This window comes from Rhinoderma darwinii, chromosome 13 (genome assembly GCF_050947455.1).
Source record: "Rhinoderma darwinii isolate aRhiDar2 chromosome 13, aRhiDar2.hap1, whole genome shotgun sequence".
NCBI lineage: Eukaryota > Metazoa > Chordata > Amphibia > Anura > Rhinodermatidae > Rhinoderma > Rhinoderma darwinii.
In genome coordinates this window covers 29,875,169-29,889,010 of record NC_134699.1, presented here as the reverse complement: position 1 = coordinate 29,889,010, position 13,842 = coordinate 29,875,169, and the positions used below count along the sequence as shown (strand labels likewise).

General features: G+C 43.4%; 1 protein-coding gene across 1 annotated transcript in view; it reads left to right on the top strand.

Annotated features, from left to right (window-relative positions):
- RPL27 (ribosomal protein L27) overlaps window positions 1-13,842 on the top strand; it is a 397,834-nt gene that overhangs the window by 46,105 nt on the left and 337,887 nt on the right. The window lies entirely within an intron of this gene.

Sequence of the window (13,842 nt, the reverse complement as noted above, 5' to 3'; positions counted from 1 at the left end):
TAGGACACATCAAAAGGCTAAGGGTATGTTCACACGCTTACTAAACCAAGGGAAACCAGCTCCTGATTTTCAGCCGTTTTTTAATCAAACTCGCGTTTTTTACGGCCGTTTTTGGAGCTGTTTTTCTATAAAGTCAATGAAAAAAGGCTCCAAAAACGTCGCAAGAAGTGATGTGCACTTCATTTTGGCAGGCGTCTTTTTATGTGCCGTTTTTGGAAAATGTCCACGTAAAAAACGCCCTGTCGGAACAGAACGCCGTATTTCCCATTGAAACCAATGGGCAGATGCTTGTAGGCGTTCTGCATCCGATTTTTCAGCTGAAAACATTGGGTGTGAACATACCCTTAGAATAATGAAAGTGAAGTGACTGACTTTTCATTTGACAGGTTCACACTGCGCGCCAAAAACCACATTAAAAAAATGCTTGATTACACTTGGGGGGGCCGCCGGGGGGGCCCGTCGGGGGTCACGAGAGCGGCGGTCTGTGAGAGAAGAGGGACAGACAGAGACACACACCTTACCTGCAGTGCAGCAGGTCTTCATGATGGCGTCTGCTATCTCCTTGCAAACAGCTGCTCTGTTGTGTGACTTTGGCCTACGTCTGCGCAGAGAGTAGAAGCAATAGACGGGAGCCGTTCATTGACTCCTATGGACTGGAGCTGCCGTATTCCATCTCTGTATGTGTCGTTAATCGACACATACAGAGATTGAAAAAAAAATGGCAGCCCCCATAGAGAAGTAAAAGAAAGAAAAAAATAACATACTAAAAGCAATATTCTATAAAAAAAAAAATTTCAAGACACCTTGCCTTTAAGGATAGGCAATCCACACATTTTTGCGTCCTAAATGGACGCCATTTACTGTGTGGTATAAATAACACAATAACTTTATTCAGCGGGTTGTTATAATTGTGGTGAAATTTATATAGATTTTGTATATTTTACTACTTTTACACAGTAAAAACACTTTTTTTTTTTCAAAATTATTTGTTTTTGTGTCTCCATATTTGAAGAGTCATAACTTTTTTATTTTTCCGCAGATGCAGCTGTATGAGGGCTTTTTTTGTTTTTGCGGAACGGCTTGTAGTTTTTATCGGTACCATCATGGAGTACATGCGACTTTTTGATCACATTTTTTTAAGGCAGGATGCACAGAAAACAGCAATTCTTACATTGTTTTTTATTTTACTTTTTACGTCCTTTGCCGAGCGGGTTAAATAATGTAATAATGCAATAGCTTTATAGTTGGTTGTTACGGACAAGGCGATACCAAATATGTGTAACTTTTTCCCTTTTTTTTAATAATAATAAAGCATTTTGTAAAGGGAAAAAGTGGGTTTTCCATTTGTTTTTACTTTGGATTTTTATTTATTTATTATAAACTTTTATTAAACTTTATTTTAACTTTTTTACTAGTTCCACTAGGGGACTTCACTATGCGACCGCTTTTATAATACACTGCAATACTATCATCCGATCGCTTTTCTAATACACTGTAAGGCTATGTTCACACAGAGTTTTTTGCAGGCGGAATTTCTGCCTCAAAATTCCGTTTGGAAGTTTGAGGCAGATTTTTTGCCCGCGGCCATTAAGCGCTGCGGGCATAAAACGCTGCGAAATACGATTTCTCTGCCTCCCATTGAAGTCAATGGGAGGTCAGAGGCGTAAATGCCCGAAGACAGGGCATGCCCTTTCTTTCTCCCGCGAGGCGATTTTACCGCTCGCGGGAGAAAACCGCCCCAGCCTCCCATTGAAATCAATGGGAGGCATTTTAGGGCCGTTTTTGACGAGTTTTGCGGCGCGGTTTCCGCGTCAAAAGACTCGTCTAACAACTCTGTGTGAACACAGCCTAATACTTCTGTATTGCAGTGTATTACCCACTTTAGGATGCCATCTTTACTATGCAATTAGTGCTTTCACTGTATTTTAATAATGTTGGGTACAACTGTAAAGAAGTATATATATATTGTGGAAGATTAGCACTGTAGCAATACGCAAAATAAGTCCAAAGGCAGTCAGAGAAATCGACACAGAAGTTCTGTTCCAACAGGTGCTTCGCCTGTTCTTTATTTTGGGGCAGAAGATAGAATAATAAGCGAATAGCCTCAGGCACAAAAACAAAAATTAACCTCTGCCCGGCTGAGCACTAACTAAACTTAGTTTTCTCTGACTATATGAGTGGCATACTACCAACCACCCCAAAGTCGTATGTTACCGCACATAAACAACAACTGTCCACCAGGAGGCCAGCGGACTTCATTAATACTGTCCCCAGCGAGCCAGACAGGTTCTGTCTCTCCACATGGTCCCCCATAAAGTTCACACAGCGCACGCCTTTATAGCCCAGTAATGAGCGGAGCTGCAACACCTGAGAGCTACAAAGAAGACCAGTACTGGCCAGAAAGGGAATGATAGGCCCCACTACCAACCTGCCTATCATTCCATAAAAATCCAGGCCCCAAATTAGAAAAAGCCCATAGCAAACTACTCCTTGCTTGGGATACTCAGCTTTTCTGGGATTTTCATATCTCATCCAGCTTTCCCTGGATGAGGTATATACTTCCTGGAACCTAGTACACATATGAGAGGACTCTTGAGGAAATATAGCAATCCCCAACCATTTTTCCTGTGACTGTCTCGCAACATATAGGAATTTTTAACAACATGTATCACTGTTATTGCACATTATTAAAAGAATTCCCCCTTTTTGCATGCCTTGGTTATAGATCCATCAATGCTACCACTACTGTCAACCCCCACTGATAAATCAACGATTGCGTAATGTTACATACTATGCGTTATGGTGTTTGCTGCGTTGCTTAGACATCCAATTGCACTGATCATGATTTGTACACTGTTTCAGCTAGCCATACACAATGAAATGTGTGAAATGTGCCCTAAAGGGGGTTTTACACTGAACGGTTATCGGGCAAACGAGCGTCCTAGGAACGGGCAGCGATCAGCAGATGAACGAGCAAACGCTCAATCATCTGCTGGTCGTATCGTTTTAAAAAAGTAAAATATTATCGTTGTCGGCAGCGCATCTCCCTGTGTAAACAGGGAGACGAGCTGCTGACATGATAATAGTGTATGAGGCGAGCGATCGGAGTAACGACCGCTCGTCCCCATCCATAGCTCTGTGTGACCGGAGCAAGCGAGCGCCGATCAACAATATCTCGTTGACTGGCGCTCGCTGCACCAGCCAAGAATCAGCCAGTGTAAAAGGGCCTATATACTGGGCATTCAGTTCTTCTTTTTATGACCAGACATGGTGCCATTCTCGACCCAATGCACTGTGACAAAAAATACGTTCTTCAGAACACTCTCTTATATATTATTATGATTTTTTAATTACAATCCTATACATTTTATAAGAGATCGTATAAAAATATAACTGAATGCAGTAACAAGAAAAATGTATTAATGTAATATTTCCACTGAAAACATAAAGAAATACAAGGTTCTGTATAGATTGCTTACTACAACAGTGTGTACATCTAATTGTGGCCTTTGTGTATCTAATGAATTTCACCCCCCCCCCCCCCCCCCAGCCAACAGCAAATGTGATGCCCCTAATATCGGAGCCTGCAGCTTCATCACCGGGATAATGACATCCTGTATCTCTTCTGAACTTAATTATCCCTCACAGATTGGAAACAAGAGGATGCAAATAAAACAAGCGGATCTATATCGGCGCTGCTGATTGATGTGGACGAGATAAATGCCCGAAGTCTAGTTTTAAGTTTGAATAAACTCTTTTATTCGCAACGCGTTTCAGCGCCGAACTGGCGCTTTCATCAGGCATAGGGATACAGAAAGCAAGACACAAGTTTATATAGGGCCAGTTCAGATTAAACAATTAGGTAAAAAAACGCGAAAACATATCGGAGGGTCAAAGTTCACATTGAGCGATCCGATATACTATAAATAAACGAAAGTTTTAATACATAAGTAAAAGGGTATAATTAATAAGGGACTATACGTCCTGTCGGGAGATGATAATGGAACGTAGTAAACTAAAACTAAGTGCAGTGTATAAAAGACAGTTTGTCATTCAAAAGATTAAAACAATAGTTAAGAGTGAGTGAAAACATGATTTTATTGATGCATTCGTGAATGAAGGATATGTCTGGGGAGTAGTATAGTATGTCAGTTGAAATGTTTACATGTTGCCACGGAGACCAGATGTGTTACGGAAGCCGAGGTGCTCCATACCGGATGGAACGCATGGTGAACCGCATAGGGTGGAACGCATGGTGAAACGCATTACGTCACGGGTCGTGGATTTACTCGGACAGGAACGGGACCTGAGAACGACTGTTCCAAAAAAGAAAGGAGAAAAGAAGTATAGAAGTATGGGGATCGAAGGACGGGTGAGTGAGGATAGAATATTAAATATAAACTCGGGCCATGATATGGCCCATATGCTAATTTGTCACCTGTCGGCGTTTACTTATATAGAACGCTGGGCAGTTTTTATAGAATAAGGACAGTAGTGCGGTAGTCTATGCCAATATTCAAAGAACAAAAATATGGCACATTAAGCTTTTTATTTATTTGAAAAAGAATAAATAAACAAACGCGAATATGCGATGGGTGATACAAAATAAAGAATAATAATAATAATACACGGAAAACTGTTTGGAGATGAGGTGTGACGGGGTACTGCAAGTGATTTATTTAATTAATTTAAGGAAGGTATATGATTTCATAAGGTGTTTCAATGATGATTTATTAAGTAGCTAGTGAATTAATTAGTCCAAAGAGGACTCCGCGATGTCGTTTAAACCAAGAGGATGAAGTGTGTTCATTTTAAAGATCCAGTAGTTTTCCCTTTGTTTCAGCTTGCTAAATCTGTTTGGGACATCAACGTTAATGTGTTCTATTGGTGTGATTTTGATTTTGTTAAATTGGCAGTCATGTTTTTGGAGAAAATGTCGGGAAATGCTGTGTTTAAGGTAACCAGTGTTTACATTAAACCGATGGTTGTTAACCCTGGTTCTTAGACATTGGGTTGTTCTTCCAATATACTGCAATTGGCACGGGCACTCTAATAGATAAATGATGTATGAGCTGCCACAGTTAAGGAAAGTTTGTATAGTGAAGGATTCTTTGGTAACTGTGGAAGTGTAGTTATATTTTTTATGGCTGATGGAATTGCAGCACAGGCAGCGTGAGTGTCCACATTTATATGACCCTTTTATATCAGAAAGAAAGTTAGTATGTGGTATAAGGTGCTTCCTTACTCTGCTAGGAGCCAGAATGTTTTTTAAGGTCAGGGATCGTCTGAAGGTAATATTCGGTTTGCATGATAATGTATCTTTTAAGTATGGGTCGCTTTTAAGGATGTGCCAATGTTTGGACAGAATGTTCCTAATTGTTTTATTGCCTCTATTGTAAGTCGTGATGAAGTTAAGATTAGAGCTATTAGTGCTTAATTTGGAATTCTTAATAGAGGGGTTCAGACATGACACTTGAGTAAGTTCTGAAGCTTTGGATCGTGCACCTTTTATAAGGTTAGTTGGGAAACCTTTGTCTCTGAATCTTTTTTCGAGGATTGAGCATTCTTTGTTAAAATCTTTGTCAGTACTGCAATTTTTTCTAATCCTCCTGAATTGACCAAAAGGTATGTTTTTCAACCAGGGGCGGTGGTGGGCGCTTCTGAAGTCAATATAACTGTTAACGTCAACTTGTTTGAAGTGTGTTCTCGTTGTAAATTTATTATTGACGTTATCATAATTGATCGTGAGATCCAAAAAGTCTATAGATGTGGGGGAGAATGTGTATGTAAATGTTAGATCGTAATTATTTTTGTTAAGGGTTTCGATGAAGCGCATAGCTTCCTCCTCAGTGCCTTTCCAAATTAGAAACAGGTCATCGATGTAGCGTTTGTATAATAGTATGTTACTTTTATAGGGGTGTTCGCCATAGATGTATGTTTTTTCAAACGACCCCATATACAGGTTTGCATAGGATGGTGCAAAACGGCTTCCCATTGCACACCCTTTTATTTGATGGTAGAATTTATTGTCAAAGCTGAAGATGTTGTGTTTAAGAATAAAGTCAATGCAGTTTGTTAGAAAATCAACCTGGGGTTTGGAGATGGTGTTAATTAGGGAAAGAAATGAATGGGCTACTTCTATGCCTTTATTGTGCGGGATATTGCTATATAGGGTGGTTACATCTGCTGTCAAAAAACAAACTGGGGATGCTGAAGGATCAATTTTTAAATCATTAAGGTCTCTGATCAGTTGTGTAGAGTCTTTGAGATGGGATGGTAGGGTAAGAACTAGGGGTTGAAGATGAAGGTCAATGAAGTGTGAGAGGTTGCTGGTGAGGGAACCTATTCCCGAGATAATGGGACGCCCGGGGGGATCTGTAAGTGATTTGTGAATCTTAGGTAGGTGGTAAATGAAGGGCATGTTTGGAAATGTAACAGAAAGGAACCGTTTCTCTTTTTTATTTATCAATCCTGATGAGGATGCTGACTCAATCAGATTCTGGTATTCCAGTATGTAAGTGGATAGTGGATTTGTGCTCAATTTGCTATAAAATATAGTGTCGCTCAGAATCCTCATAGTCTCTTTAAGGTATTTTTCTTTATCCTGAACGACTATGCCCCCTCCTTTATCAGCCGGGCGAATTATGATATCTTGATTTTTTTGGAGGTCCCTCATGGCCTTCCTTTCATGCGTATTTAAGTTGTCAGGGTAATGGGACGGTAGATCTAGAGTTCTAAACTCATTACTTACCAGGGACGTAAAAGTTTCAATCATAGGGCCTTGATGGTGGGTTGGGTAAAAACTGGATTTGGGGTGGACTTCTACTGGAATGGCTCTGGGTGAGATTGGGTTTTCAGATAATTCTATGGTTGTGCTGGATGTGGGGATGAGTTTAGTCATGGCAAAATGTCTGGTGAGGGTAAGCTTTCTTGTGAATCTATTGAGGTCCATGAAAAGCTCAAAGTTATTGGTTGACGATGTAGGGCAGAACGAAAGGCCTTTATTCAAGAGACTGCGTTCATCACTGCTCAGAGTATGTAATGACAGATTGAATATTTTTATTTTTATTGCTGGACAAGATTCCTCTTTTTGTTCAGGGATGGATGTTGTTTTGTGTCGTTTTTTACCCCCTCTTCGTCCTCTGGGTCTGTACCTAGTTTCCTTTTGGTAGAGATTTTCTGGATTTTGGGGAAGAAACTGGTGATAGTTTGAGCTTTGGGGCTCATAATGTAAGGGATCAGTGTATCCTTGCTCACGACAGTGGGAGTTAATGGAGGTCTGACCAGTTGGGAGGGTAGTCCTAAAAAAGATGCCGCTGCATATGTAATGTCAAAAACCGAGGTAGCCAAATCAGTGCTGGGGTTATTGGACCCCCGGGTGATGTTGCGCTCCTCAGTAGGACTAAAAGAATGATCGTCAGGTGAATTGGGGTTGGAAAAAAAGGGGGTGTCATGGATTGATAGTTCGAGGAGGGAAACAAACATTGTGGGAAATCCATGGGTCATCAATAGGTTTTACCATAAATGAATCCTGACTACCTGGTTGGGGCCGGAACATTGCGTAAAGCTAAAATTAAGGCTCCAGACTTGCAGCCTCTGTCAAAAAGTTGAAACGATTTGCCACAGTCAGTCGTAGATAATTACTTTTATAGCTCTTGTTGACAACTGCTGTTAAAAGTCTGTCAATCAGCCCGACTGGCTCCAAAAGTTAGTCCTAGAATTACAGGATGAAGAAAGCAAAAATGACATCACTAGTTTGTCTGCAGAAAAGCGGAATTTGGGGAAAAGACAAGATTGCGGAATGTGAGAAGAGAAACGAATCCCTCAGCCCACGCGGTCTACACCCCCTTCCACACACACACCTATGACTTTATTTGAGTTTCTATCTATTTTTGCTTCATTTACTTGATTTTATTGTTAAAAATAGCATATGAACCATTATGTTTTTTGTTAACTTTTCACACAGTTGACAACCTCTTTTAATACTACAGGCCCCTATGTAGCGAGGTGGTCTGCACCTGACACTCTCCACCATCAAGGGATTTTGCTGGAAACCCCAATTAAATTATTATCTTCCCTAGGAAAAATTAGCTGTTGCATGGTAACCATGATTTAAATGGCCCCTGGCAAAGTCTTTCGGATTGGAAAGCTGTTAGAGTCCCCATTCACTCTTAGGGCACGTCCAGACGTGGCGGAATTGCTGTGGAATTCCGCTGCGGACAGTCCGCAGTGGAATTCTCCGGCGGACGTTTTTTACAGTTGTATCAATACATTTTTAGGCAAGTTAGTTCAGACGTTGCGGAAAACTCCGCTGCGGACCATAGGCTGCGGTGCGGAATTTTCCCTCCGCAGCATGCACTGTCTGTTGCGGAGAAGAAGCGGAATTTCACTGCGGATTTCAGCCTTTGCTATGCAAAAACTGAAATCTGTGGCAAATCTGCTGTCTTTTCTGCAAAGTCTGAATTACCTGTCAAATATGCAAATGTTGGTGCAGATTCGTTGCGCAATTGCCCCAAATCCGCACCAACATTTGCAGCGGAAAAACTCCGCCACGTCTGGACGTGCCCTTAGGCTACATTCACATGAATGTATCAGATTCACGCACATGTAAAACGCGCATGAATCTGGTCCGTGTGTAGAGTTATGCATCAGTGTGCTTTGCGAGTGGCATGCGTTATTCACGCACTCGCAAAGCACATCTTTTTTTTATTTCAATGCGCAAATCACTCCCCGCACATGTGCATCCGTGTGCGGTGCATGGTTTTCACGCACCAATTGACTTTAATAGGCACATAGGTGCGTGAAAACGCACCAATGTAGGACATGCAGTGAGTTTCACGCAGCGGACTCTAGCTGCGTGAAAACTCACGCATGTGTGAACGGCCCCATTGAAATCAATGGGTCCGTGTGCTGCGCGTGATTTCCATGTTCACGTTCGTGTGAATGGGCCCTAAATGAAGGGACACCTATTGAGTTCAATGGATATTCATTCCATCATATATTATTATCATTATTATTATTTATATAGCGTATTCAGCTTCCATAACAATTTACATAGCACAATATTGGAGGTAACACATCAGGGGTGTAGCTAGGGGGGGCAGGCGGGGCATGTGGCCCGGGCACAACTAAGAGGGAAGGAATGTGGGGCGACAAAGCGCCGCTACTGACCAGGTGCCGCAGATACAATTGAATACTATGGCGGAGCAACGAGCTAGCTCCCTGCAGTGCCATTCACTTAGGCGCTAGGACAGGAAGGATATGTTGGGAAACAAGTTGTGGGGGGGTGGCGCCAAACTGAATCTTTTCCCCCGGGTGCAGGAAAACACATCAAAACAATTACAAAAAGACTGTGTGGTACAGACAAAGAGTCAGGGGCGTAGCTAAAGGCTCATGGGCCCTGGTGCAAGAATTCAGCAAGAATACCCAGCCGCCTTACCCGACAACCCCATGGATGCCCCCACAGTATAATGTTCCCCATAGCTGCCTCCACATTATAGTGTTCCCCATAGCTACCCCCACACAGTATAATGCCACCCATACATTATAATGCCCCCATAGCTGCCCCCACACAGTATAATGCCCCCATAGCATCCCCACACAGTATATTGCCCCCCATAGCTGCCCCCACACAATACAATGGCACCCATTGCTGTCCCCTCAGTATAATCCCCTCCATACAGTATAATGCACCCCATACAATATAATGCCCCCCATAGCTGCCCCATACAGTATAATGCCCCCTACAGTATAATGCCCCCCATATAGTATAATGCCCCCCGTAGCTGCTCCATACAGTATAATGCCCCCAATACAGTATAATGCTCTCCATACAGTTTAATGCTCCCTCAGCAGCTACCTTATGAGCCCCCCTCCCATACCCAGTATAATGCCCCCATATGTGCCTAATAGATAAATAATAACATAATTACTTGCCTATCCCCATTCCCACGACGGGTGGAGGAGATGCTTCTCCTCCTCTGCACTGTGCTGTGAGGGACTCGGTGCAGACACGTGCAATGACGTAACTACATCGTGCCTGCCTGCGCCTAGCCGCTCACGGCACAGTGAATGCTGGAGCACGGCTCCAGCATTAAATTGAACTGTATCTGTGTCCTGAGGACACAGATACAGTTGGAAGCGAGACCAGCGCTGTCAGCGCTTTGTGGCAACGGTGGCCCTGTGGGCACCCGAGGCTTAGGGGCCCAGTCACAACTGCGATCGTTGTGACCCCTATAACTATGCCACTGCACAGTGTGTACAAGATACCTTAGGTAGGAGCCAGTAGGTAAATGGAGTTAGTGTTGGAGTACTTACTAAGAGAGACCAGTTGAGCATTGCCAAGTTATAAGCTTGTAAGAAAAAGTGACTTTTTGAAGGTTTGTAGTGATGTAAAGTCTTGAGTGGGATGAGAGAAGGAGATCTAGAACAATGGGGAGGCACGAGAGAAGTCTTGAATTTGAGAGTGTGAAGAAGTGATAAAAGTGGTAGAGAGGATGTTGTTATGGGCAGAGCAGCGGTTGCGAGTAGGTTGGATTCTGGGGACTAGAGAACAAATAAAGGCCAGAGCAGATTTGGACAGGTATTTGCAGGTTTAGGTAAGGATTTTGAATTGGATTCTCCATGTGATGGCCAGTGAGTGGAGGGGGTGACACAGTGGGGTGACTTCACAAGAACCATATAAGTAGAGGAGTCAAATAGCAGAGTTTTGGATGCCGAATGTCACACCCTATTTGGCTCTCACCTTTGCTGATATAAAGCGTCCTAGGCCGCCTTGATACCTCACGTTTTCCCATTACTATACATAGCGGTAGCATAATCTGCATACATAATTATTTCACTAATTTTTCTATCTCAGCCACACACTTGGAAATTGTTGTTTTAAAAGCAGACAACTCTTCTGCAACACTTATTATCGTATCACTAAAAAAATGTGTTCACTGAACCCAACATACATAAATTAATCATAGTAAAGTTTGGCAGAATATATATAGAAGCTTGTTTTCTTCATACAGAGCCGCAAACATCCAGACGTGTGAGTAAAGGCTCTGCAATGCAGTTTTTGTTCCAGGCAGACAGAGATCCCAGAACAGACCTTGCTTATAATGAAATAACAAACTCTGCAATATTCCTCTTTCCCCCGGGCTGTTGTAGGTTTTTTTAGGACATTTCTGCTTTTTTCCTCTTGAGTATTTGAATCTTGATTCTAGGGCTGACAATGCTCAATTTAAATGGAATCCGACACCCAAAACCCATTTAAATGAGGACAGGGCTAATTACGGCACCCACTAAAAACAAACCCAAATCAGGATATTGGCTAGCGGTTTTCATCTCCTTTGTTATCCATATGCCCCGTCAGCTGTGCCGTGAGATCACACGTCTCTCATTGGACTAGGGTTCCTCGTGCCCACCGGAGGAAATGATTCTATACAGAACATGTGCGCATACACTTTTAATTATGTCATAAACTTTATAGTTATCATTGTACACACAGGACATATCATTAATAGGATTAAAAAGGTTATTTGTGAATCATCCCATAATCCAATATACCAAAAGTGGAAATTGATTAGTTCCACAGTCTGTTCCAAATTTGGTACTGTCTTCTGCTAGACTTTTATGCCCTGTTGCATTAGGGTCCCTTTATTGTGTCAGAGACTGTGCCCACCAGAGTATCCTCTGGTACTCTGGCGGGCCATTCCAACCGTCTTTCCTAGTGGCAGAATCCTTTTATATTAGGTATTCTAGATATTTACTAAAACCATATTGGCCATATTCCCGACCATTTTTAAGCCTCTACCCCATGTAGCCCTGCCTTTATGCCTAGACCTGATATATTGAAAACGGCAAAAATAAAAATGAGACAATGTGGCTACTCTCTTGCCACAGGATGGTGATGGTTGATTTTTGGAACAAATTCAAGAAGGGCCTTGTTGCCTTATTTTGAAAAATATAATATTACAAGTTATAAGTACTAGATTCTGGAGATAGGACGTTGATCCAGGGATTTGTTCTGATTATCATATTTGGAGTCATGGTGGAATTTTTCTTCTTATGAGGAAATTGGCATCAACCTCATGGGGGTTTTTGTCTTCCTCTGGATCATGATGGTAGGATTATAGGTTGGACTTGATGGACCCGTGTCTTTTTTCAACCTTATCAACATTGTAACTGGTATTATTCCGAATCCTCCATTACATGAATGTGCACATTACTCCCTATGGAGCAAGAACGGTCATACAACTCTTGAACTTCTTAGATTGGGTGAGGAAACAATATGATTGGCTGAGAAAATCAAGCATGTGTAACGTCCACTGGGGATGTGAACCCACTGGGCTATTCCGCCTTAATGGAGTAGCTGCTGGCCAGACAGATATAGGACAGTCACAGGTAGATGGTACCTTGGTGGCAGGCTGGATACAGTCCAATTGCAGGTAGTGGAAGCAAGCTGCTCCTGGGTTACTGGAACCAGGCTTGTGCTGGATTACTGGAAGCAGGCTTGTGTTGGATTACTGGAAGCAGGCTAGTGCTGGATTACTGGAAGCAGGCTAGTGCTGGATTACTGGAAGCAGGCTAGTGCTGGATTACTAGAAGCAGGCTGGTGCTGGATTACTGGAAGCAGGCTGGTGCTGGATAACTGGAAGCAGGCTGGTGCTGGATAACTGGAAGCAGGCTGGTGCTGGATAACTGGAAGCAGGCTGGTGTCGGATAGCTGGAAGCAGGCTTGTGTTGGATTACTGGAAGCAGGCTGGTGCTGGATTACTGGAAGCAGGCTGGTGCTGGATTACTGGAAGCAGGCTGGTGCTGGATAAGTGGAAGCAGGCTGGTGCTGGATAAGTGGAAGCAGGCTGGTGCTGGATAAGTGGAAGCAGGCTGGTGTCGGATAGCTGGATGCAGGCTTGTGCTGGGTTACTGGAAGCAGGCAGGTGCTGGAAAACTGGAAGCAGGCTGGTGTCAGATAGGTGGAAGCAGGCTTGTGTTGCATTACTGGAAGCAGGCTGGTGCTGGATTACTGGAAGCAGGCTGGTGCTGGATTACTGGAAGCAGGCTGGTGCTGGATTACTGGAAGCAGGCTGGTGCTGGATAACTGGAAGCAGGCTGGTGCTGAATAAGTGGAAGCAGGCAGGTGCCGGATAGCTGGATGCAGGCTGGTGTCGGAGAGCTGGAAGCAGGCTGGTGTCGGAGAGCTGGAAGCAGGCTGGTGTCGGAGAGCTGGAAGCAGGCTGGTGTCGGATAGCTGGAAGCAGGCTGGTGTCGGATAGCTGGAAGCCGGCTGGTGTCGGATAGCTGGAAGCCGGCTGGTGTCGGATAGCTGGAAGCAGGCTGGTGTCTGATACCTGGATGCAGGCTGGTGCTGGATAACTGGAAGAACACTGGACTCAGGATACAGGATAGGCACGGACACAAATTTCGGTAAACGGGATACAGAACTTTTGCAGAATAACACTGGGTTAGTAACAACATTGCTCAGGCACTGGGTAGGTGGACAGAGTCCCTAAAATATTTCAGGGTATCCAGGGATAGGCTGGGGACACTTTTACTGCTGCGCACACTGGCCCTTTAAGGACAAGCACTAGCGCACGCGCAACATACAGGCACAATCCGGGGGAGGGGGAAGCACGCCGGCATCTCCCTTGCTAGGGGATGCACAGTCCAGCGGTCGCGACTGCCGGTAAGAGGGGAATGTCGATGGTCAGCGACCACGGGCATACCAGAATGGCTCGTAATTCCTTTCTTCTCTCATAGTGCAGACATTTTAAGAGATCTACTAGTACTTATTTATGCAGGAAATAGTTGGTACACTAGAAGAAGTCTGACATGTATGGATGGGTTAAAGCAGAT